The sequence below is a fragment of the Chiloscyllium punctatum genome, chromosome 2 (assembly GCF_047496795.1).
Source record: "Chiloscyllium punctatum isolate Juve2018m chromosome 2, sChiPun1.3, whole genome shotgun sequence".
NCBI classification, from domain to species: Eukaryota; Metazoa; Chordata; class Chondrichthyes; order Orectolobiformes; family Hemiscylliidae; genus Chiloscyllium; species Chiloscyllium punctatum.
The window spans coordinates 143,945,776-143,969,772 of record NC_092740.1 but is presented as its reverse complement, the minus strand read 5'-3'; the positions used below and the strand labels follow the sequence as shown (position 1 = coordinate 143,969,772).

Here is a 23,997-nt window from a genome sequence, read left to right as displayed (position 1 = left end):
GTTGATTTAACTGCCTCAGAATTCCTAGCTTCTGACTTGCTCTTGTACCTGTAGTTTTTAATACAGCTGGTCCAGTCCAACGGTAACCCTAAGACATTGATAGTGGGGTTTCAGTGATGGTAATACCATTGAACATCAAAGGGAGATAGTTAATCCTCTCAATGCAGACAATCTAGGCTGATATTTCAGTACAGCATTGTCATTTCAAAATAAAATTAAATCAAAACTCTACCCCATAAAGTGAAAAGAGAGTGATCCTATTTGAGGAGTAAGGGACATCTCTCAGATACTCTGATCAGTACTTGTTTTCCAAATAACATAACTAAACATTTTATCTGCCTGTTTATATCATTGTGGCTTGTGAACAAAATGGCTGCATCACTGAGGACTTGGAACGAAAAGAGGTAACTCAGAACATTTTCTAAAGAAAGGAAGAACTTGCATTTAAAATGCACCATTCATGACCACTGGCCATCTTGAATTGCACTGCAATCGATGAGATACTTATGCAGTGTAGCCACTGTTGTAGTGACCAATTTGTGCACAGTAAGATTCCACAAACAGCAATGTGGTAATGACCAGATAATCTGTTTAGTGATATTAATTGAGGGCCAGGATAACTCTCTTCTCTTAGAGTCACAGAGATGTACAGCAGGGAAACAGACCCTTCGGTCCAACTCGTCCACGCCAACCAGATATCCCAACCTATTCTAGTCCCACCTGTCAATGCCCAGCTCAAAACCCTCCAAACCCTTCCCATTCAAATATCCATCCAGATGCCTTTTAAATGTTGCAATTGTACTAGCCACCACTACTTCCTCCGGAAGCCAGTTCCACAAATACATCACCCTCTGTGTGAAAACGTTGTCCCATAAGTCTCTTCTATATCTTTCCCCTCACCCTAAACCTATGCCCTCTAGTTCTGGACTCACCTACCGCAGGGAAAAGACCTTGTCTATTTATCCTATCCATGCCCATCATGATCTTATAAACCTCTATAAGGTCACCCCTCAGCGTCTGACACTCCAGGGAAAACAGCCCCAGCCTATTTAACCTCTCCCTATAGCTCAAATCCTCCAACTCTAGCAAGATCTTTTCTGAATCCTTTCACGCGTCACAATATCCTTCCGATAGGAAGGAGACCAGAATTGCACGCAATATTCCAACAGTGGCCTAACCAATGTCCTGTACAGCCCCAACGTGACCTCCCAACTCCTGTACTCGATACTCTGACCAATAAAAGCATACTAAACGTCTTCTTCACTCTCCAATCTACCTGCAACTCTACTTTCAAGGAGCTATGAACCTGCACTCCAAGGTCTTTTTGTTCAGCAACACTCCCAAGGACCTTAACTTGACGTGTATAAATCCTACTAAGATTTGCTTTCCCAAAATGCAGCATCTCGCATTTATCTAAATTAAACTTCTTTTACCACTCCTCAGCCCATTGGCCCATCTGATCAAAATCAGAAGATCAACATCTTCTGAATTGATTTGTATCAGAAGACTCTGAGGAGATGAAGACACACAAAACCTCCTAAGGTATCTGTACTTTTCTAATTCTGGCCTCTTGAGCATCCACAATTTTAATTTCTGCAGCTTGATGGCCCTGACGACATTTGCCTATGATGCAAGTTCTGGTTTTCTTTAAACTATTCCTCAAAACCTTTGACTACCTTCTTATTTTCAGTGTGATATTTTGAATTATAATTCTCGTGTTTTGCTTTGCAGCATTTTATTATCCAAAGTATGCTTTATAAATACAAGTTGTTATTAATTATGGTACTCTGTTTTAAAATCAAGTTCTGACTATAAAAGGCTATTCAATGTACTCGTTGCTATCACATTAAGGAGCATGTAGCCATTTTAAAAATTATTAGTGGTTTAAAAAAAACACTGAAATCCCTTTGCCATCGTATCAAAGAGGTTTTGTGTGCCTTCAACCCTCAAAGTCCTCTGATATAAATCAATCCTAAACTGGCACTGACTGGAGTGAATAGAAGATTGTTCTTACTAACTAACAAATAAAACAGCTTTAATAAAGCTTGCTGTAAATCACGATGCTACAAAGAGAAGATATTCAGTTTACAATACAGTGAAACAAGAAAATGCAGTAACTGACATGACCATGAAAACCACCATCTAGATCAGCACTATGTTACTTGAAAAATTAAATGTTGTAGTATATTTTAGAAGTGGAGAAAGGATGCCCCGGAGGAAAATGTTTTTAAAACATTCATTCACATGACGAGGGAATTGCTGGCTAGGCCAGAATTTATTGCCAAAGGGGCAGTTAAGAATCAACCATGATGCTGTGAATTTGGATTCCGTCTAGGCCAGACCAGATAAGGACAATAGTTTCCTTCCCTAAAAGGTCATTAGTGGATGAGATGGGTTTTTCTGACAATCACCAATGTATTTTACGCTCATCATTAGACTCTTAATTCCAGATTTTTACTGAATTCAAATTCCACTATTTACAATGGTGGGATTTGAATCCAGGTCCCCAGAACTTTACTGGGTCTCTGGATTAACAATCTAGCGATAATACCACTAAGCCATTGGCTCCCCTGTGGAGGATAGAATTATTTAATTTAAATTATTAATACAAGAAAAATAAATGAAGTAACATCTAATAAAGTGGGCAGGGCAGGTGTTGCATATGTGGTATGAAGGATGCCAGAGTGATCCACAGCAGCCACATCTGCATTAGTGGTTTGCAGATCAGCTCAGGGTTGATGAGTTGGAGGCCAAGCTGCAGATACAGCAATACATCAGGGATGTGGAAAGGGACTTGAGCACTCTGTTCCAAAAGGCAATTACACCCCTTAACAAGGGTCATCTGATTTACTCATTGGTCAGGACCAGGAGACCTGACTGAAAGTGTGGCAGATAAGGGAGCTGAGAAGGAAGAAGTGGAGAAGCCTCAGCCTCTGCTGTTGTCCAACAGTTGTTGAAGATTCCTCCAGCTTCTACTGTTGAGAACAGGGCTGAAGGCAGATAAGTCAACCAACCATGTTCTCTGCAGCAAAGAGCATGAGTCAAGAAGGCTGTGTTGTTAGGGTTCAGGACATTTGTTTTGATTAGAAAAACGTTTGCTGTGGGAGGGGTAAAATCCAGTTATTGAGGTCCCACGGGTACCAGTGACAAAGACTAGGAAAGAAGTTCTGCTTAGGGATTATGAGTAGCAAGGGACCAAATTTAAAAGTAGATTGTCAAAAATGTAATTGTTATGGATTCTTACCACAAGCAAATCATCATGAAGTAAATAAGATTGAAGAGACAAATGCATGACCCACGCTATTGTGGAATAAATAGGTTTAGTTTCATGGGGTATTAGCACCATCTCTGAGGACTGTGGGGGCTGTACCATTGGGGTAGTTGTTATTGAACCATGCTGGGATTAGTATTCTGATGAGCTGTACAACTAGGGTGGTCGAGAAATTTTTAAAACAAATAGGAGAAAGGTGATGTGAGAGAAGATAAGATGCATCAAAAGGGAAAACAATGAGGTAATTTAACAAGTTAACAATTCAGGTAATGGCAACCAAAGTGTGGTATGTGGAATAGAAAGAGTACAAACTCCAAAGTACACCCAATGAGACCACAGAATGGAAAAATAATAAAATGACAGAGTTAAATACTGCATCTGTATGTGCACAATATTCAAAACAAAATGGATGAATTGTTAGCAGAAATATGACCTGGTGGCTACCACAGAGACATGGTTGCAGGATGATGAAGATGGGATCTGAATATTGAAGGATATTTGACATTTTGAAAATATAGGAAGCTAGAAAAGTGGTGATGTAGCACAATTAAAGATGTCATTGGTTAAGTAGTGAAAGATGATCTTTGCTCAAATAAGCAAGATGTAGAATCAATTTGAGTAGAGCTAAGAAGTAGGAATGGTAAGCGATCACTTGGTGCAGTGTGTACCCCTCAGGTGTAGTCACACTATAGACTAGAGTACACCAGAATAAATAATTGTTACTTATAAGAAAGATAGGGCAATAATTATGAGTGATGTTTCATCTGCATGTAGTTTGGGCAAATCAGATTATTAAAGATGGCCTGGAAAACTAGTTCATAGAATATATTTGGAATAGTTTAACCAGTGTGCATATTTTCAAGCCAGCAAGAGAGTAGGCTCCTCTAGACCTGCCATTGAGCAATGATACAGAGTGAATCAATAATCAAAGATAAAGAAGCCTTGAGGTGACAATAATCTTACCATGGTAGAGTTACATGTTTGGTTTAAAAGGCAGAAGTATCTGTCAAAATCTAGAGTTTTAAAACTGAAATAAAAGGTGATTCTTCTGTTCTGGAAGAGTCCCAGCAGTTTGGAAAATAGTTAATGTAACATTTATTTAAGAAAGGAGAAAAGCAGGAAACTATTAGCCACTTAAGATTGGTCATAGGGAAATTGCTCAGATTCATCATTAAGGAGGATGATAGCAAGACACTTCAAAAATTGTGAGGTGATCAGGCAGATTCAAAATGATTTTATGGAAGGGAAATCATGTTCACTAAGTATTAGAGATTTTGGAGAAAGTTGGAACAAAGATGGATGAAAGGGAACCTTCGTCTGGTACATTTGTCTTTCTAATATAATATAATAAAAGGATTCATCCGCTAACAGTAAGCAGTGAATAAGGAGAAATGATTGATCAGGCTCAACTTGTTTCCACTAGAAAGTTAGAAGTGAGAGGTGACTTGCTTGAAGTATGAAAGGCAAGAACATAAAAGCTAGGAGCAGGTGAAGTCAAGTCAGATCCTTAATCAAGCTCCACTATATGATACGACAATGTCTGGTTTCATCTTGACCTCAACTCCACTTTCGTGCCTGCTCCCCTTAATCCTTTAATATGTTGCTAATTTAAGATCTATCAGCATCCTGCTTAAATTTATTCAGTGCCCTGACATCACCGCACTCTCTACTAGTGAATTCCACAAATCCTGAGTGATCTTGACAAGATGAAAATGGGAATTGTGTTTTCTCTAGTGGGCAAGTTCAGAACTAGGAGGCACTGCTTTAAAACTAGTGTTTGCTGTTTTAAAACAGAGGTGAGGAAATGTTTATCTTCTGGACATCTCTGCCACAGAAAGCAGGGAAGGCAGGATCATTGAATACCTTCAAGGCAGAGGTAGATAGATTTTCATTCGGCAAAGTTTTTGGGAATAGTTAATAAAAAATCACACAACACCAGAATATAGTCCGAAAGCTAGTGCTGCCAAATAAACCTGTTGGACTAAAACCTGGTATTGTGTGATTTTTAACTTTGTCCACCCTAGTCCAACACCGGCTCCTCCACATTATTGGGAATAGGTAGGAATGTGGATTTTGAAACACTAACAGACTAGCCACAATTTTAGTGAATGATGGAGTAGGCTCTAGGAGCCAAGTGACTACTACCTGCTCCTCACTTGTATGTTTTTATGACTCGGTAGGTACCATTTAACCAAAGTGATATAATTGGCCACATATTTTCATTCAAGCTGACTGCAGAGAATGACATTAATCAGGAAATGTGTTAAATCAGCTGCTAGCAGACAAATGAAGATGATGTAGTTACAAAAGGGTTGAGTACAAACGTGGCAGCTAGCCAATGTCATCAGATTGCTGCTGGCTGGAGAAGGTTCAGGGAACACTCTTCCATAGTTGTCCTGTAGTCCTTTGTGTTCCGTCACAATTCACAAGCACACTAGTTACCACAAAATGGGTGTACGTGATTGACATCATGGAACAACAGCTTGTATTCTAAGAGGAAAAAACAATCACCCGAAAACATGAAACTGACCAATAAATCTGTAAGGAGGAGCCAGAAATAAATATTCAGCCAAAATAATATTAACACCCTGGACTTGTCAATCCCAAGAATTATTTAAACCCATTACCATTGTTCTCAGTTGTCATGGATAAATGCTTCCATGACCATCTCCCCTAAAACACAATCATACCATTGCAACATCATGGGAATCTTTTTGCAAGTTACTTGAACAGTATCTTATTCCTCTCACACCCATGTAATATATTTCTGCCTCCAATACGGGTTCACGAGGACTGACTAAACTGTTTCCCCCCTGTTTTCTAGTCACTGAAGTTTCTACCTTCTAACAAAATAATTAAATATTTATAAATGTACTTATAGACAGAAGGTACAATTCAATATGTAGTTGTATGTACTCCATTCACCATTTTTATTTACATGTCTCTGAAGTATAAATTTTCTCTCTGAATCAAACAAACAAAAATTCTACAATGTTTCAGTAGCTTAAAGGATTTGAATATTGCAATGATTTCCTATGTGAGCCAAACACTCAGCCAACAAATAAATAAATGTTCATCTTCATGATTACTGGGGGAAGGGTTTGTTGGTTTCAGGAATATTGTAAATCCACTCATTTTAAATTTGTGCTACACGGTCCTCTGTAATAAGGTGGTGTTGTAACTTCTGCACCTTGCTCTCCATCCCAGAGGTAGGAGGAAGTTGGGTGTATAGGGAAAATCTCAACTGGCCCCATGGAGCAAATGAGACAGGAAAAACAGAAAGCTATTACAATCAGTAACGTCTATAACTATTAGTGACTATCACTTACATTCTGACCAATATACATAAACATTATTACAATTTGTGAAATAAACTGTTATCTGGTGTTGAAGGAGCCTTGCAACAATTTTACACTTTCACTACAATCAGTGAATAACAGCTGTTGTTTTTCTTTGTGCTTTAACAATGGAGTATAGTCAACTGAACTACTCATAATCTAGTTGACATTAATGTAAAAAGATCACTGTAGCCATACCTGTTCTACTCAATCTTCTCTAAGTTACTGTGCTTGGCGTTTTGTACTGATCAGAGTTTCTAGGGAAGCAAATTGTGACACAGTAACTTCCATCCAGTGATATTGTGAATGAGGCAATGGATTGTGGGAGCTACTCTCAATTTGTGATGTCATGATATGTGGCATTTCGTGATGCCATGAGGGGGGGGTGGGACATGGATAAAAAGGGCTGCATCAGGCACTTGTGCTAAAGCTTGGAACATGATGACTATTCATTCAAACTTCCTTTTAGTGATTTGTTTTAATGTATCTGCAAGTGTCATCATACACAAATGAATGGCTTTTCCACACCACCAAATCATTTGCTGTGTTTTTTTTAATTCCTAGAAGTGCTCTTACACATAACTGAGCTTTTCTTTTCCCATCAGTTAGTATTTTTCATCTACTTACTCCCCCGGTTAAATCACTCATGGTTTCCAATTGATAAATTTACATGCAAAGTCTGTTAAAGGCAACACAAACCACCAAAGGTGAGTGACAAAAGCAGGAGGCTAAATCAAAATGCAGTTAGAAGGGGAGAGCTTTCTTTTATCCACTTTAAAATTAAAGGAACTTTAATTGAAGCTCCTTTTCAATCATAACAGCAAGATTAGAAAACTTGTTGAGAAATGTGTATATTTTAGATAATAGCTTATGTTTGAACTAAAAATTGCCAAATAGTCAAGTTGAGCCATAGCTTAGATGGAACTATGCAAGTGTCACTATGTAGTCCCATTTGATGTAAATAGTGCTGTAATCAATGCAAATTTACCAAATCGATTCACACATTCCAACTTTTATTGCAATGTAATCCCCACATTGGAGCTGCCTATAAACAGGAATAAATATCTATTATCAATGTTGTGTTGATTATCTATAGAAATTGATCTTCAATCTAAATTAATGAGGATATTGCACTTTATTTTATAGAATGTTGGATTAGATAAAGAGAATCACAATTATGAGTCTGGCTGGTATGACACTGTCACCTACTGTATGGAGTCCTGTATTAAAAGAGTAACACTAAAAGTATAGAGCAATAATATTAGATTTACTCTTTTGGAGAATGCAGAGGTGTAAAGGCAAAAGGATGTGTCAGGAAATTACATTTTCACACTGTTCATCAATTCCGAAGTTCATCATTGCTTCACCTTTACCCAGTGAGAAATTGTTGGCATGATCTCAAAACCTTTACAAAGCCCTTTGCTTGTCAGAAACATCTTTCAGGAAGTTGCTCTCCTGCTGTTCCGTACTTCCTCCTTCAATGGTTTTCTTTCAAGTATCCAAAATCATTCAAGTGAATTCTTTGGTGTGCACTTTCAGCTGGTGAGATTCCTCATCAAGATCAGGATGTGGTGAAATTTCTTATCTTGTATAAGGTAGCTGAACGACCAAATGGATTAAGGTACTGACTACTGTATAACTAAACTAGAAAGTTTTTCTTCATTCATTCGTAGGATGTGGGCATTGTTGACTGGGCCAGGACTGAATGGCTGACTATTCATGGGTTTCTGATATGGAAAGTTCCAAAGATTCGCAGCATACTTAAATAGAAATTCCTCCCTATCCTAGTCCTAACTGACCAATCCCTGATCTTGAGACTGTTCCCACTGCATTTAAACTCTCCAGACAAAAGGGGCCACCTTCCTAATATCTAACCAGTTACACTCTTTTAGAGTCTTCTATATGTCAATCATATTGCCTCCCAGTCTTATAAATTTCAGAGAGTATGGGCCATTCTACTCAATAAATTGGAAGAATCACTGAGGATTGCAATGTTCATCACTAAATAGACCTTGGTTGCACCACTACTGACTGACTGACTGAGCTAACCGAGTGCTTTAGTTGCTGCATTGGATCTACATCGGGTGGTGAGGGATCTCACAGAGCATAGGAAGGATGCCAGTATCTGTAGGAATGATCACTGCACAGTCCTTGTGGAGACAATTCCCACCTTCACATTGAGAATGCCCCCCCATTGTTTTTGCAGCACTACCACTGTGCTGAATAGACTTCAACCTAATCCAATAACATAAAGCTGTGAGATGCTAAGGGCCAACAACAGCAGTAGAATGCAATTGAACTAATGGGCCAGCACATTCTTCACTCTACCACTACCAGCAAGCTGGAGGACCAAACCTGGTTCAATGAACAGTGCAAGAAAGTATACCAGGAGTAATGCCAGGCAAAACTCAAATTGAGATGTCAACCTAGGGAAGCTACAAAGCAGGGCTACTTGCACACAGAACAGTGAAGGTAGCAAGTGATGGACAAAGTTGTAATCCCACAACCAATGGATCACATCTAAGCTCTGCAGTCCTGCCCACCAATAGTAAATGGTAGGGGACAATTAAACAATTAATTTGGGGAGCAGGTTGTATAAATGTCCTTATCCATGATGGGGGTGCCCAGAACATCAGTGCTGAAGATAAGATTGAATCACTTACAAGTATCCATACTATCAAACTCCTCCTAAGGACATCAGCATCTCAATCGTTAGTCTTCAGCCAATTCAATTCACAGCATGTGATAAGAAGAAATGGCAGAAGGCACTTGTGACAATGCCTCAATTAGAGGATGTGGTGAGCCCAAGGACAGACTGGGTCTTATAACAGGGTCTTCAGTCAAAGGCAATACTAAGGGAGGGCACTGAGCAGGAGAGCTTAAGGAGCCTGTCTGGTGGAACGGCGACTTTGCGAGAAAGAGGTGTCTTGGAGACAGGAAGAGGCAGACAAAGGATTTCTTCAACCAGACATCACCTCTAGGCTTACTTTCATGTAACTGTTTCCTCACTATTAATTTAAATTTTAATTTGTAAAGACCTGATGCCAGTGCCATAAAGATTCCCTGCTCCATGAGCTTCTGACCAGCATGTGCTTAAATCATCCATTACATATTAAATACTGTAAAAGCTAATGGCCCTGACAAATTTTAGCAATAGTACTGTGCTGCAGAATTAGCTGTGCCCCTAGCCAAGTTGATTCAACTCAATTAAAATACTGACATCTATCTGGCAATGTAGAAAATTGTCAAGCTATGTCCTGTACACAAAAAGCTTGACATATCCTACTCAACCAATTGCTGCTCTATCAGTCCGTTGCTGATCATTGATAATGACATGGACAGGGTGGTCCTCAGTATTCATAAGCTGTACGTGGTCAACAATGTCCTGCTCACTGACGTGTTATTTAAGTTCTCTCAGCTCCTGATCTCATTACAACCTTGATTTAATCATGGACAAAAGAGCTGAACTCTAGAGGTAAGCTGAGAGTGATTACCCTGGATGTCAAAAGAGCATTTGACTGGGAATCAAGGTTAAAAAAAATAACTTTTCAACTCTATCCAGCACAACTAGCAAAAGTAACATGGTGGTCATAGTCATCTCAGTCCCATGACATCACTTTAAAAGCTCCTGAAGGTACTACTACCTGTTGTATGTACAGCTAAACCAAATCTGTAACAGATTCAACTACCACCATTCCTACTCTATCTTAATGACTGTCAATCATTTTGCATATATCGCTTATACAATCCCTCAACTATTTTAAGGCATACAACCAGTTTATGAAACTTCTGATTAGTAAAGAGTTCCATACCAGCATAGTTCCCATGCACAGGAGTACCATAATGTTCTTTGAAATAATCTGCTATTAACTACAACCTGGAGAAAGTTCTTCAGATTGTCAGAGCATCCATGTGGGATTCTATTCAAACATAATCATTCTGTGGAGACAATATTGTGATTGTGTGTGTGGCAGTCTTTGGACAACTGCTGCCTAGTGCATCAACCGTTCTTGTTGGACGATCAGAGTCGAAAAGTGTGGTGCTGGAAAAGCACAGCAGGTCAGGCAGCATCTGAGGAGCAAGAGAGTCAACATTTCGGACATAAGCCCTTCAAAAGGAATGTTGGGGTAGGGGCAAAGGGGACTGAAAGATAAATAGGAGGGTGGGGAGAAAGTAGCTGGGAAGGCAATAGGTGGATGCAGGTGGGGGGTTGATAGTGATAGGTCAGAATGGAGGGTGGAGCGGATAGGTGGGAGGGAAGATGGACAGGTAGGACAGTTCAAGAGGGCAATGCTGAGTTGGAGGGTTGGATCTGGGATGAGGTGGAGAGAGGGGAGATTTGGAAAATTGTGAAGTCAACGTTGATGCTATGTGGTTAGACGATCCCAAGGCAGAAGATGAGGTATTCTTCTCTAGTTGTCAGGTGGCTTGGAGTTGGCGGTGGAGGACTTTCAATCCCCCTCCCACTCCACTAAGGATACATAAGCCCTGGGCTTCTTCAACCACCAAATTTAAGCCATCGACAACTGAAGGAAGAACGCCTCATCTTCCGCCTTGGGACCCTGTAACCACACAGCATCAAAGTTGACTTCACTATTTCCTAATCTCCCTTCTCCATCTCATCCCAGATCCAACCCTCCAACTCGGCATTGCCCTCTTGACCTGTCCATCTTCCTTCCCACCTATTCGCTCCACCTCCCCACCAAACTATCACAACGACTCCCCATCTGCAGCCACCTATCGCCTTCCCAGCTACCTGTCCCCCAGCCCCACCCTCCTATTTATCTCTCAGCCCCTTCCCTCCCCCACATTCCTGATGAAGGGCTTACGACCAAAACGTCAACTCTTCTGCTCCTCAGATACTGCCTGACTTGCTGTGCTTTTCCAACATCACACTTTTCAACTCTGGGGATCTCCAGCATCTGCAGTCCCCACTTTCTCCTTGTTGGACGATCAGCTGCTTATGAATTTACTTTACTTTTGGTGACATTACCATGATCAAAGTTTCACTTGAATTATGAAACACCACACAGTTACAGTCTGACACACACAGGTTATTGAACCCACTGGTAACATTTCCATTTAAATCTGCAGGCTTGACAGATCAGCTGGTGGGTACTGAGGGAGCCGTTAGCTAGTTGTAAACATTCAGCAAAATGACCCTTGTGCATAAGGTTTGCTGGTGAAAGATGCCAAAACAATTTGAGTTTTATTGAACTGAATAATTGGAAACCATCTTTAAGCCAAAATGTAACAGAGCAATTTCTTATCTTTGCTATCCAGGACGAATCCTGGTTATTATGGCCTAGATTTTCTTTGCCAAAGCGGGCACATAGCTGAAACAAGGAAATTTCATGACTCGTTGAATCTATTTCAGTAGAAAGGTCCTGAGTTTTTCAATTCTTTAATGGGATATGGGCATTGCTGGCAAGGCTGGCATTTGTTGTCCATCTCTGATTGCCATTAAAATTGGTACTAGCTTGGCCATTTCAGAATCAACCATATTACTCTGCATCTGGACCAGAGGAGACTCTCAAAATATTTTAAGAAATATTTGACCCTAACCTTTTCTTATTTTAAAGTTAGATGTCAAGAGCTATATTCCAGATGCAATTCAATTGGTCAAACTACTCAAAGTTAAGCAAAACACAATTTATTCAAACACAATAATTAAAATACAGCAAAAGAAAGAAGAACTTGGAATAACTTAACTCAATTGGAAAATGTAATAGAATAGATAAAGTAACTATTACTAATTAAATGTTCCAACATCCCATTAAACACAGCCTTGGCAAAAGGCATATTCAAAAAACAGATTTTGTTTCACATGCAATCCAGCAATTTAGGAAGAGAACCCCCAGCTTTTAGCTGTAATTCAGGGAGGAAAAAATAGCTTCCACTTCTTCAAAAATCCAATAGCAACCACAAACTGAAAATTCCTGGTTCTGTGAGCGGGAGTTTGACCACACCCATTCAGGCTGTTCCAACTTTTTAATAAAGCACCCAAAGCTTCACAAATTGTTTATCTGCTCGGCACCTGTCCCCCAGTCTCTCTCTAAAATGAAACAAGGACAAAACACACCTCTTAAAGCCACAGCATCATCACAGCTAGACCATATAAGGATAGCAGATTTGCTTCCCTTCAGGACATTAGTGAGTCAGATGGGTATCTACAACAAATTATGATTAATTCATGGTCATTGAAGTAACTGCAGGCCAGAGGCCAGGTCCACTCACCAAGTCACCCTACATAGTATACATGTTCAACTGAGAAGATTTTACTTTCCCGATGACATTTTTTTTCCTCAATTGAGGAGATTCTAATCCGTTGCGTTGCGTCATACCCCCCACACTATCACCTAACAGTGGTAATACTTCTTTTACCCCAGCATCAATGTCATATGTGTCTCCTGGGTTATATTGGTCAGCCAAGGCTTTCCTGATTGGCCCAAATTAACAACTCCAATCAAGAACCTTGCAGTTAATGAGGTCAACTTGATCCCAATCACTACGTTGCTTAAAAATGTGTTGCTGGAAAAGCGCAGCAGGTCAGGTAGCATCAAAGGAGAAGGAGAATCCTTCTTCAGGAATGATACTAAGTTTAGCTTTTTACTCAATTTAAGATTTGTCTTATATTAATTGAAATTAAATTCCATCCAGTAACATGCCACTACACAACTCTACTCATGACTATTAAGTCATAAGCTCAGGTTTTTTTCCTCTATAGCAGTGAGGCTGAGGGGAGACTTGATCAAAGTCTACAAAATTATGAGATGCGTAGATAATGTTGACTGTCAGAATACGTCATTCACAGTTGAAATGTCTATACAAGGGGACATGCGTTTAAGTTGGGAGGGGGAAAGTTCAAAGGAGCAGTGAAGGGCCAGTTCTTTACATGGAGAGTCGTATGAGTCTGGAACGTGGTGCCAGGAGTGGTGGTGGAAGCCTATATGATAGGGGTATTCAAGGGACTTTCAGATAAGCACATGAATACGCAAGGAACAGAGGAATATGGGCCAAGGACAGGTAGAAGGGATTAGTTTAATTTGGCGTCATGTTTGGCACAACACTGTGGGCTGAAGGGCCCACTCCTGTGCTGTACAGTTCAATGTTCTACGTTCTAACTGAGTTTAGATATTGATCAAAATAAAAGGAAGATTCATTGGGGCTGGCTATAATCCAACCCAACATACTTAAATAAAATATGTTAAACATTGAGTAATCAAAAGGTTTTGTGCTCACAATGGAATAGATACAGCTGAATCATACATTATTGTGTCCCCACCCTACCAAATACCATTCTCAAAACAACTCAGTAGATATTCAACAGCATCCATTGTGCTCGCTCCATCTTTAAAAGCCCGTGGTGTACCTGGACAAACACTATCAGTCCAGAGCGGTTCTGCACACTTCCTGACATTTGTCCTGGACATGGTAGTGATGTTATCTCTAAACTGTGTGTGTGTTGGCACTGTTCTCAATAATGGCCACCAGTTTCAGAAGTCACTGCTGCGCACACACTTTGGAGGTTCACGTAACGTAGATGGCAGAGAGAGGGGAAAATTGGTGCTCTTATCTGCTACTAGACTCACCTCCTACCAAGGCTCATGTTCTGTCACTCTCACTGTTGCTCATAATGTCTTCCCTCACTCACTCTCATCTACCCAAATCCTGGACGTCACTGCCCCTGGAGGTCCTGCTGGATAATGTGGTGCCAATTCGGGACTTCATTCTCCCCAAGGCATGATACCAGACCATGCCCAGCCTGGTCTGAAGTTGCCACCCAGATTAAATCAGTCTCAGCCACCTGGAGGAATGCCCAGCGTTATAGAAAAAAGGTCAATGTCCTTCTCCACTCCACCAGAGCAAGTGCCACCATTTCCTCTCTGGTGCCTTGCTCATTCTGTGCTGCTGGACTTACCAAGGCTCATGTTCTGTCACTCTCACTGTTGCCTGTAACATCTTCCCTCACTCTGTCACCCATCCTAATCCTGGTCATCACTGCACCTGCACATCCTCCATGCTGCCCACTCACTCACTCAGGACATCTTCCCACCTGCACCAACAGTAACAGCTGTGTCACACACTTTCATCTCCCTCAATACTTGCCTCTCTCGCATTCTGGGAGGAAAACAGCCCACATTAGAGTAAAAGGACTGAAAACACGTGGTGTACTGCCCCTTATTAAAGTCCTCATTGTTCAGCAGGCAAGGAACCTGACTCTGATCATCCCAAGCCAACTCTGGACTGATATCAGAAGCTGCCCTTGACTGACTGTCCTTGTACCAGGACTCCTTCAGCGAAGGCTGTCACCTTTGATTTGATTGAGGGCTGCTGACAACTATGACAAGCTTTCTCATTTTGTGGCTTTGCTGAATATATGGAAGGATAAGAGTAATAATATCTGGTATCTCTGGATGAAGGAGAAAAAGTGCAAATAGCAAGATAAGTCAAAACAGGGCAGGGTTGTTGCAAGTGTCCAGGTAGGCTGAGTATTACCGAGGTAGTTGTGCTGTTAACAAGCTATAATCCTTATCAATTAGCATCTCACCATCGCCTCATGAAAAATTCACAAGGCTGCTTGTGAAAAGCATAAAAGATGGACTAAGATGGTTTCAGTTTCAAGATGGGCCTCCCCATCGCCTGACTCTACCTCACATCTCGCCATGGCCCACATTGCTTAGATTCCTATAGAGTTCCAACTTAGAGTTTCTTTCTACAAGTTAAAATTACAGTCTGGGCTGTCAGTGATATCAACTATTTCCCTTCTAAAACTACAACAGTAAAGATTGCACTTGATTTAGCAATGTTTACCATAGACCAGTACAATGCAAGATCCTAAGATCCTTGTCCTTCTAAACCTATAACCATCTGGACATGGACAGCAGATATGTCGGAACATCATCATCAAGTTCTCCTCCAAGCCACTCACCATTCTGACTTGGAAATTTATTGTTGTTTCTTTACTGTTGCAGGGTCAAAATCCAGGAATTCCCTCCCGAGGGACATTCTGGGTCAACCCACAGCACACAGGTTACAGTGGTTCACGGCAGCAGCCCACCACTACCACCTTCTCAAGGGCAACTAGGTACGGGCAATAAATGCTTGGCCAGCCAGCGACACCCATGTCCAATATATGAATGACAAGAAAAGCATTTGGGTTTATAACACATGCATGTTTTCAAGTATATTTTGGATTGATTTTAGAATATAATAACATATAGACAATGTAATATGGAATTGCGTATGGGCAAATAAAAAAAGTTTACCTTTATAAAATGCTCCTTATTACGTCAAGATAACCCAAACTTACGGGTGGCACGGTGGCACAGTGGTTAGCACTGCTGCCTCACAGCGCCTGAGACCCGGGTTCAATTCCCGCCTCAGGCGACTGACTGTGTGGAGTTTGCACGTTCTCCCCGTGTCTGCGTGGGTTTCCTCCGGGTGCTCCGGTTTCCTCCCACAGTCCAAAGATGTGCAGGCCAGGTGAATTGGCCGATGTAGGGGTATGGGTGGGTTACGCTTCGGCGGGGCGGTGTGTACTTGTTGGGCCGAAGGGCCTGTTTCCACACTGTAAGTAATCTAATCTAAAAAAAACTGCTTTACAACTAGTGATACACCTTTTCTAGTCACTGTTGTATATTAATAGTTCTCCAACATTTTCAGATGAAAGACATCTTTTCAAAAGGATTAGTAATCACTGATTTCCATCAAATTATTATCCTGTACATTGCTCATGATATGAAGGCATTGTTTGTTCAGTGTGTTTTAATAATATAGTACATATTAGAGTCTATTGCTTCTGATTCTAATGTCAGCAACAGTAACTTCTGCACTAATATGAGAATAGTATTAATTTCCACCGAAAAGCTTAGAATTCTTCAATTCCCATCTGATCCCAAAATAAGAGAACAGCAGAAGATAAAGCCACTCGACACTACAATTGACCATTTTTTTCTTGCCCTCCACCTGGCCATCTTTACCCTCTGCACATAGACTCCCCTCCTTGCTGAGACAAGATTAGTGGTGCTGGAAAAGCACAGCAGTTCAGGCAGCATCCGAGGAGCAGTAAAATTGACATTTCGGGCAAAAACCCTTCATCAGGAATACAGGCAGAGTGCCTGAAGGGTGGAGATCTCTCCACCCTTCAGGCACTCTGCCTGTATTCCTGATGAAGGGCTTTTGCCTGAAACGTCGATTTTACTGCTCCTCGGATGCTGCCTGAACTGCTGTGCTTTCCAGCATCACACTTATTGACTCTGATCTCCAGCAACTGCAGTCCTCACTTTCTCCTATTCTGCAATGCACACAGAGCAGCTTTCACATCCTAGCTGGCTTGAGAACCACTGCTACAGGAAATGTTGGAAATGTGGCTGCCAATTGACATGCCATGAAGTCTTGCTAACAGCAAAGAGTAACATTTTTATTTAAAGATATTGAATGACAGCTAAAGATTAGAGAAGACAATGACAGAACTTTTCTGCTCTTCTTCAAATAATGCCAGAGAATATTTTGCATATACCTCCTTACTCCAGCTCCCAAAGTACATCAACTTGCATTATCATACATTAAATTTTATCCGAAATCTCTTTGTCCCAATTTACTGGCCTATGTGCTCTTGATGTCACTACAATCTCCTGCACCACTACCTTTACTCCCAATTTGTGTCAATTGCAGAGTTGGATATTGATCACCCCACACACCCAAGTCCAAATCTATGAAAAGAACAACAGGCCTATCACTGGATCCCAAGCGGATCTACTGTTTAGATGCCAGCAATTTAAAAGGAATTAATTGTCTGTAACACCCTGTTTTCTGTGTTATTTATTCAATTCATGCTTGTGAAAGTTTGCTATGTACAAATTGGCTGACATGTTTCCCTGCATTACAGTAGTGACTACACTTCATAAAGAACAACATGGGTGTAAATCACATTGGAATGTTCTGAGGACACGAACAGTGCAATTAAATTCCTTACCTTTCCTTAACTTATTTTACATACTAAACTATCACCTTTAATAACAAATATTTTAGTATTTTAAACAGGATGTCTTCATTATACCTTAACAAATGCCTTCTGAAAATCTTCGTACATAGCATCCATTACATTTTTCATCCATTACAATATTCTTTAATGTTAAATATCTTTCCCTCGATCAAAAGTGGTTTTAGTCTCAATGTTTGTTCAGATTTTAGCTGCTGACTGTGATGATTCCCTTGTTCTGAAACTTAATTAGATTGTGACTTTTGAAGCCAAAGGAAAAGTTGTCCCATCCTCAAAGTTAGATCTGAGATGTTGTCAGACTTGATGATGAGTTGGTCCTCTTCATCTGATTCATGCAGCTCTAACAAACAGCCAAAGGATTTCCATCTGCCCAACTCTTTTAACTGTAAGGTTCTAATCAGGCAGAAATAGCCAGACACCAAGATATATTTCTATAAGAAATGAATGTTCATTGCAAAAAGTGAGAAATACACAAGCTAAACAGCTTACACAATATTCATTGTTAGTAAAATGCTGCAAAAATCTACTGCGTAGTGTCTATACTTTTAAAGTTTTATAGGTGTAGCTTTGATGCAAAAAGGCATTTATAGCATTCATGTATAGTTCTGGTAAATTGTTAACACTGTTGCAGAGAGAGTATGCCTGAAATATACAGGGTTCTGTTTTTGGTACATGTGTAAGGTTGCTCGACTAAACACTGGAGCATTCTGGCTGGCATGTGTGTCTCCATTTTACATATTTTTAGTTCAATCACCCAACTCATATCGTATTCCCAAATGCAGCTTAGTTTTATGAGTTTAGGCTGGCTTTAAACTTACCAATCTACACAAATCTGGCTCACCTCTGTGGCATACTCTGCATATAATCATGCAATGATACACTCATGCAATGAGCAGTTAGCAAGAAACTGCCCGCATCAGACAGAAGAGGCACATGTTAATTGTCCTGGAATATTTTATCCTTTAGCCATTATCAGTCAAACAGTTGATCCTGTTATTGCTGTTTGTCTGGCCTAGATATATTCAAATTGGATACTGGATTTCCCTGTATTAAGACAGTGACTACATTTTTTTAAAAAGTACATAATTGGATGTAAAATGCATTAGGGAGTCCTAAAACCATGCATTTACCACTTAAATACAAGTTATTTTCTTTTCCAAAACAAAAGTAACTGTTCTGAAGATGGGTTATTAGACTCGAAACATTAACTCTGCCTTCTCTCCACAGATGCTGCTAGACCGACTGAGTTTGTCCAGCAATTTCTGTTTTTGTTTCAGATCTTCAGCATCCACTATTTTTCTTATCGAAGTCTGAAACAAAAACTAAAACTGCTGGAAACACTCAGCGGATCAGGCGTCGTCTGTTGAAAGAGAAACAGAGTTAAAATTTCAGGTCTACGTTCTTTTCTCAGAACATTGCTTGACTTTTGTTTTGTCTTTCCATTCCTCCTATTGTTAACGTATCCAACTTAAAGAGGGATCACAAAGGAAATCACTTACAGGTATCTTCACAGGCAGAATTAATTCTAACCACCTTAAAAAAAAGACTTGCATTTATATAATGCCTTTCAGTACCAGATAATTTCTTAATGCACTTTACAGCCAACAAAGGACTTTTGAGATTCAGTGAAGCAATGTGGCAAACAGAAACTTAACAAGCTCACATTATTAAAACACCATATTGTATTTACCGGCTGGATTCAGTTGACTCCATTATTTGAAAAGTGCTGTAAAGTTTAATCATAACATTTGGGATAAAAATATGCTAAATTGTTTCCTAGCTTTTTGTAGTCACATAAGGTCTATCATAAGGCACTCTCAGTACAGGCATTCATCATACAGATGTTCAATATAGATACAATAAGGATATTGTCCTGTGAGCTTGTAGCATGGTCAAAGTGTGACCTGAGATTTAGAGTTGAATAGAAGCAGAGCCACTAATAGATGGACACAGGAATGTTTAGAGCTGTCAAAAACTGCTAAAAGCCACAGGAGACCACAGAAAGGAAACAAAGACGCAGAACACAGCTGCAAGGACGGAATACAACACAATGGCTGCAAATGTCTAACACTCAGTGCTGAGTAAATTGACAGGGAAAATTATGCAGAACTGGCTGATTCTTTTCTGCTCAGGACAGCCAAATTGTGAAATTGCAATAAATGTAATTAACTATTCAGAGGAACTACAAGTAGCTATACTTTTATCTCGACTGAGAAGTGAATTGTTGAGTATTATGGCTAGTTTTACTGTTGAGTACCACAGTTACAAAATGTTTTCCAATTTAAATCTCTCCAAAGAACAAAAAAATGTTGACAACAGGACAGTTGAAAGCCCTGAACCCCAATGAGCATAACTTACGAATGTTATGTGTTCAATCTCAGGGTTCAAGGTAAAAAAAATTCATTGATCAATGTGTGACCTGATTAACTCAGCTTGGAGAAGTTTGTGAATTTCTGCAATTAAATGACCATCTAATTCAAGGCACAGGATTGCACTGGATGTAAGAGATCCTACAGTAAGAATGCGTCTACTCAGAGTGGAGAAACTTATTCTCAGGCAAGCAGTTGGTGTGAAGAAATGCAGGGGGCATTAATCAGCAGCGAGAATATTTATGGCATAACTGATCAGTTATTGCATTATTCTGATAAGACATCCTGGGTCAAAAAGTGCAGAAATATCATGGAAAAAAGGCAGGATATAAATCTTACAGAGGATGCCATACAAAGGAAAAGCTATGTTCACCCAAAGGAAAGCAATTTGTCACACTGCAGGAACTCCAATCATTTTGTATCTAAGTGTTTTGCTAAAAAGAAGCACAAAAAGCAGGTACAGATTGCTGCTAGGGAATTGGTTTAGCTCAGTTGGTTGAATTGTTGGTTTGCAGAGCATTGTGCAGCCTGAGGGCTGGTGGCCCTCAGGTTAAATCACTACCAGTTGCTTCTCTTTAATAACATAGCAACCCCTATGGTCTGGTAAGACTATGGCGACACAACAACAACAGATTGCCACTAGAGAGATGTCAGCCAAAGGTGAATCATGTATACCATAGGCAGAAGTGGGTACTGCAGATGATGGAGGTTAAGGTCAAGATTAGAGTGGTGCTGGAAAAGCACTGTAGGTTAGGCAGCATCCGTGGAGCAGGAAAATCAATGTTTTGGGCAAAAGCCCTTCATCAGGAATTCTTGATGAAGCTCTTCCTGATGAAGGACCTTTGCTCTAAACATCGATTTTCCTGCTCCTTGGATGCTGCCTGACCCGCTGTGCTTTTCCTGCACCACTCTAATCTTGACTCTACACCATACAATAGATTAGTTTAACCATTTGAATGGGTGAGAAATACTTTGTGACTTTTGGAATAATAACTGCAGAAGTCAGCATCCAGTCAACAGAAATTATCAGACACTGTCACACAGCCTTCACAAATCTGTGTAAAATGATTCAACACATTCAAACATAAAACTCTTGAAACTAAGTCTGAGGCTGGATGATAGCTCCATATTTGTACTGCAAAGAGAAATCACTCTGAGTTGCGTCTTGTCAGGTAGTTCACTTGATTTGAGTGAGTTGCAAGTCACTTGCCTGTTGGATGCAATGTCTGTGCTAGGTTGATAACTTTCAAAACATTTGAAATTACAATGACAAGAACACTGATGGAAAGTTTCAGATCATAGATAGCAAGCAAAAGTCACTCATCTCAGCCAGGGCAAAGTCTAAAGCTGGACTGGTAACAGCAACAAGCAAATAGAGATTGCATCATATTGCAGCTCACTAAACTTTGACTGTGAAAGAATACAACGATATATTTACTAGTTTAAGAAGCCTTTCTTGAGAATATTACCTCAGAGTAGATGAAGGTATAACATCAATTCAGCATTTCCTGAGGTAGGTTCCAGCTGCTCTTGAGGCCAGCCTGAATAATATAATAGAAAACCAGAGAAATAAAGGTTATTCAGAGAAGTTCCATCAACTACAAAATGGATTTACGACATAGTATCAGTGAAATAACCTGATAATCGGAGAGTGTATATTGACTCAAAGGATTTAGATAAAGCCCTGCAGAGATCTCACTACCCCATGCCAGCCATTGAAGGAATTCCATCACAAAGAATGGGAACTAGCAAGAGAAGCTGGATAAAACCTGTCACATTTTAATTACATTCTGGATACTGTGCGAGATACACAGATAGTATGTGTGTACCTTGACTGTCACAGATTATCTGTGCAGATAGCATGAGTGTAAACCTTGACTAGTCTCCGCAGACTAGAGGTTATGATGGCAGATCTGTTAGCTTATGGATCACAATCTGATCACAGTCAGAATCCAGTGCAACAGCAAGACGCAGCTTGCCAGATGAACCTGAAGCTGAATACAAGAAGAAGTGTTGAATGTATTGAACGTTGAACATATATCTGATATCATAAACTGGCAGCAAAAGATCTTTGCCTGGATTCCAAAGGGTGAAGAGCTGTATCAGTGACGTAGTAACCAAGAGATGTAAAAGCAATGCAATGATTTTTAGATCTACTATTTAACAAAGTTCTTGTTGTCGGAGTGTGAACCATTACACCAACTCACTGCCAAGGACATGCAGTAACATTAGGAAGCAGTACAGGAAGCAGTACTCACAAACATCTGTCAATGATCGACAGCAATGTCAGTGCTAAAATATTGTGACATAAGCGAAGAAATGATTCTGCAGTATAATGCCAATGGGGTTCTGAAGAAGAGTCAGATCAGACTCAAAACATTAACTCTCTTTCTCTCTCCACAGATACTGCCAGACCTGCTGAGTTTCTCCAGCAATTTCTGCATTTGTTTGAGACCAGATTTGGAGCAGTCCTAATACAGAAAGGTCAACCAGTTGCATTCGCATCTAATGTGTTAACAAAATTAACAAAATGCTGTGCTCAAATCAAGAAAGAGTGCCTGGCCATTGACTTTGCTTGCGAACATTTTCATCAATACCTACTTGGAAGAGGCAAAGTGATAGTCAAGTGCAAACACAAGTCTCTTAAAAGTATTTCCACAAACCACTACTACCTGCTCCAACATGTCTGTAAAGAATGTGACTTCAATTACAGAGATCCCATCTGGCTGCAAAATGCAAAGCAAAAGAAACAGATGGACGTCACTAAGACACTGTCAAAATCAAACTCCCAATGAAGGTCGTAGAGGATACCATGAAAAAGGGTGGAATTTTCCAGATCAAATGTCAAGCAGCAGCTTTAAGTGCTCTGGAAGTCACTAGCCCAGCAGAAACATTGAATCGAACAAACAAGCACTGTGCTCAAGGGCTAAAGTGAGGACTGCAGATGCTGGAGATTAGAGTCAAGAGTGTTGTGCTGGAAAAGCACAGCAGGTCAGGCAGCATCCGAGGATCAGGGATATCAACATTTCGAGCAAAAGCCCTTCATCAGAAATAAGGCTGGGAGCCTCGGGGGTGGAGATAAATGGGAGGGGTGTGGGGTTGGGGGGGGAAGGTAGCTGACAGTGATAGGTAGATGGAGGTGGGGTAATGGTGATAGGTTAGAGAGGAGGATGGAGTGGATAGGTGGGAAGGAAGATGGACAGATAGGACAGATCATGGGGTGGTGCTAAGCTGGAAGGGGAAGGGGGGGGAGGGGAAATGAGGAAACATGTGAAATCCACATTAATACCATGGGGTTGGAGGGTCCCAAGGCGGAAGATGAGGTGTTCTTCCTCCAGGCATCGGGTGGTAAGGGAGTGGTGATGGGGGAGGCACAGGACCTGCAAGTCCTCGGCAGAGTGGGAGGGGGAGTTGAAGTGTTCGGCCACAGGGCAGTGGGGTTGATTGGTGCGGGTGTCCCGGAGATGTTATCTGAAGTGCTCTGCGAGTAGGCATCTTGTCTCCCCAATGTAGAGGACACCGCATCAGGAGCAATAGATACTGTAAATGACACGTGTGGAAGTGCAGGTGAAATCTTGATTGATATGGAAGGTTCCTTTGGGGCCTCGGATGGAGGGGGGGGGGGGGGAAGGTGTGGGCACAGGTTTTGCACTTCTATTGGCAGGGGAAGGTGCTGGGAGGGGAGGGTGGGTTGTGAAGGTCGGTGGACCTGAAGAGGTAGTTGCAGAGGGAACAGTCGTTACGGAAGGAGATAGGGGTGGGGAGGGAAATATATCTCTGACAGTGGGGTCCGTTTGTGGGTGGCAAAAATGGTGGAGGATGATGTGATGTATACGGAGGTTGTGGGGTTGAAGGTGAGGATTGGAGGGTTCTCTCCTTGTAGTGGTTGGAGGGGTGGTGTTTGAGGGCGGAGGTGCAGGACATAAATGAGTTACTCTGGAGGGTATCATCAATCATGTGGGAGGGGAAATTGCGGTCTTTAAAAAAAGGAGGCCATCTGGTGTGTCAAGTCAA

General features: G+C 40.8%; 1 protein-coding gene across 2 annotated transcripts in view; it reads right to left on the bottom strand.

The window, feature by feature from the left end:
• slc20a2 (solute carrier family 20 member 2) overlaps positions 1–23,997 on the bottom strand; it is a 156,004-nt gene that overhangs the window by 114,233 nt on the left and 17,774 nt on the right. For both annotated transcript variants that reach the window (XM_072589281.1, XM_072589296.1), the window contains exon 2: positions 21,453–21,524. The gene's annotated coding sequence lies outside the window, so the exon portion shown is untranslated. The remainder of the gene's footprint in view (positions 1–21,452; positions 21,525–23,997) is intronic.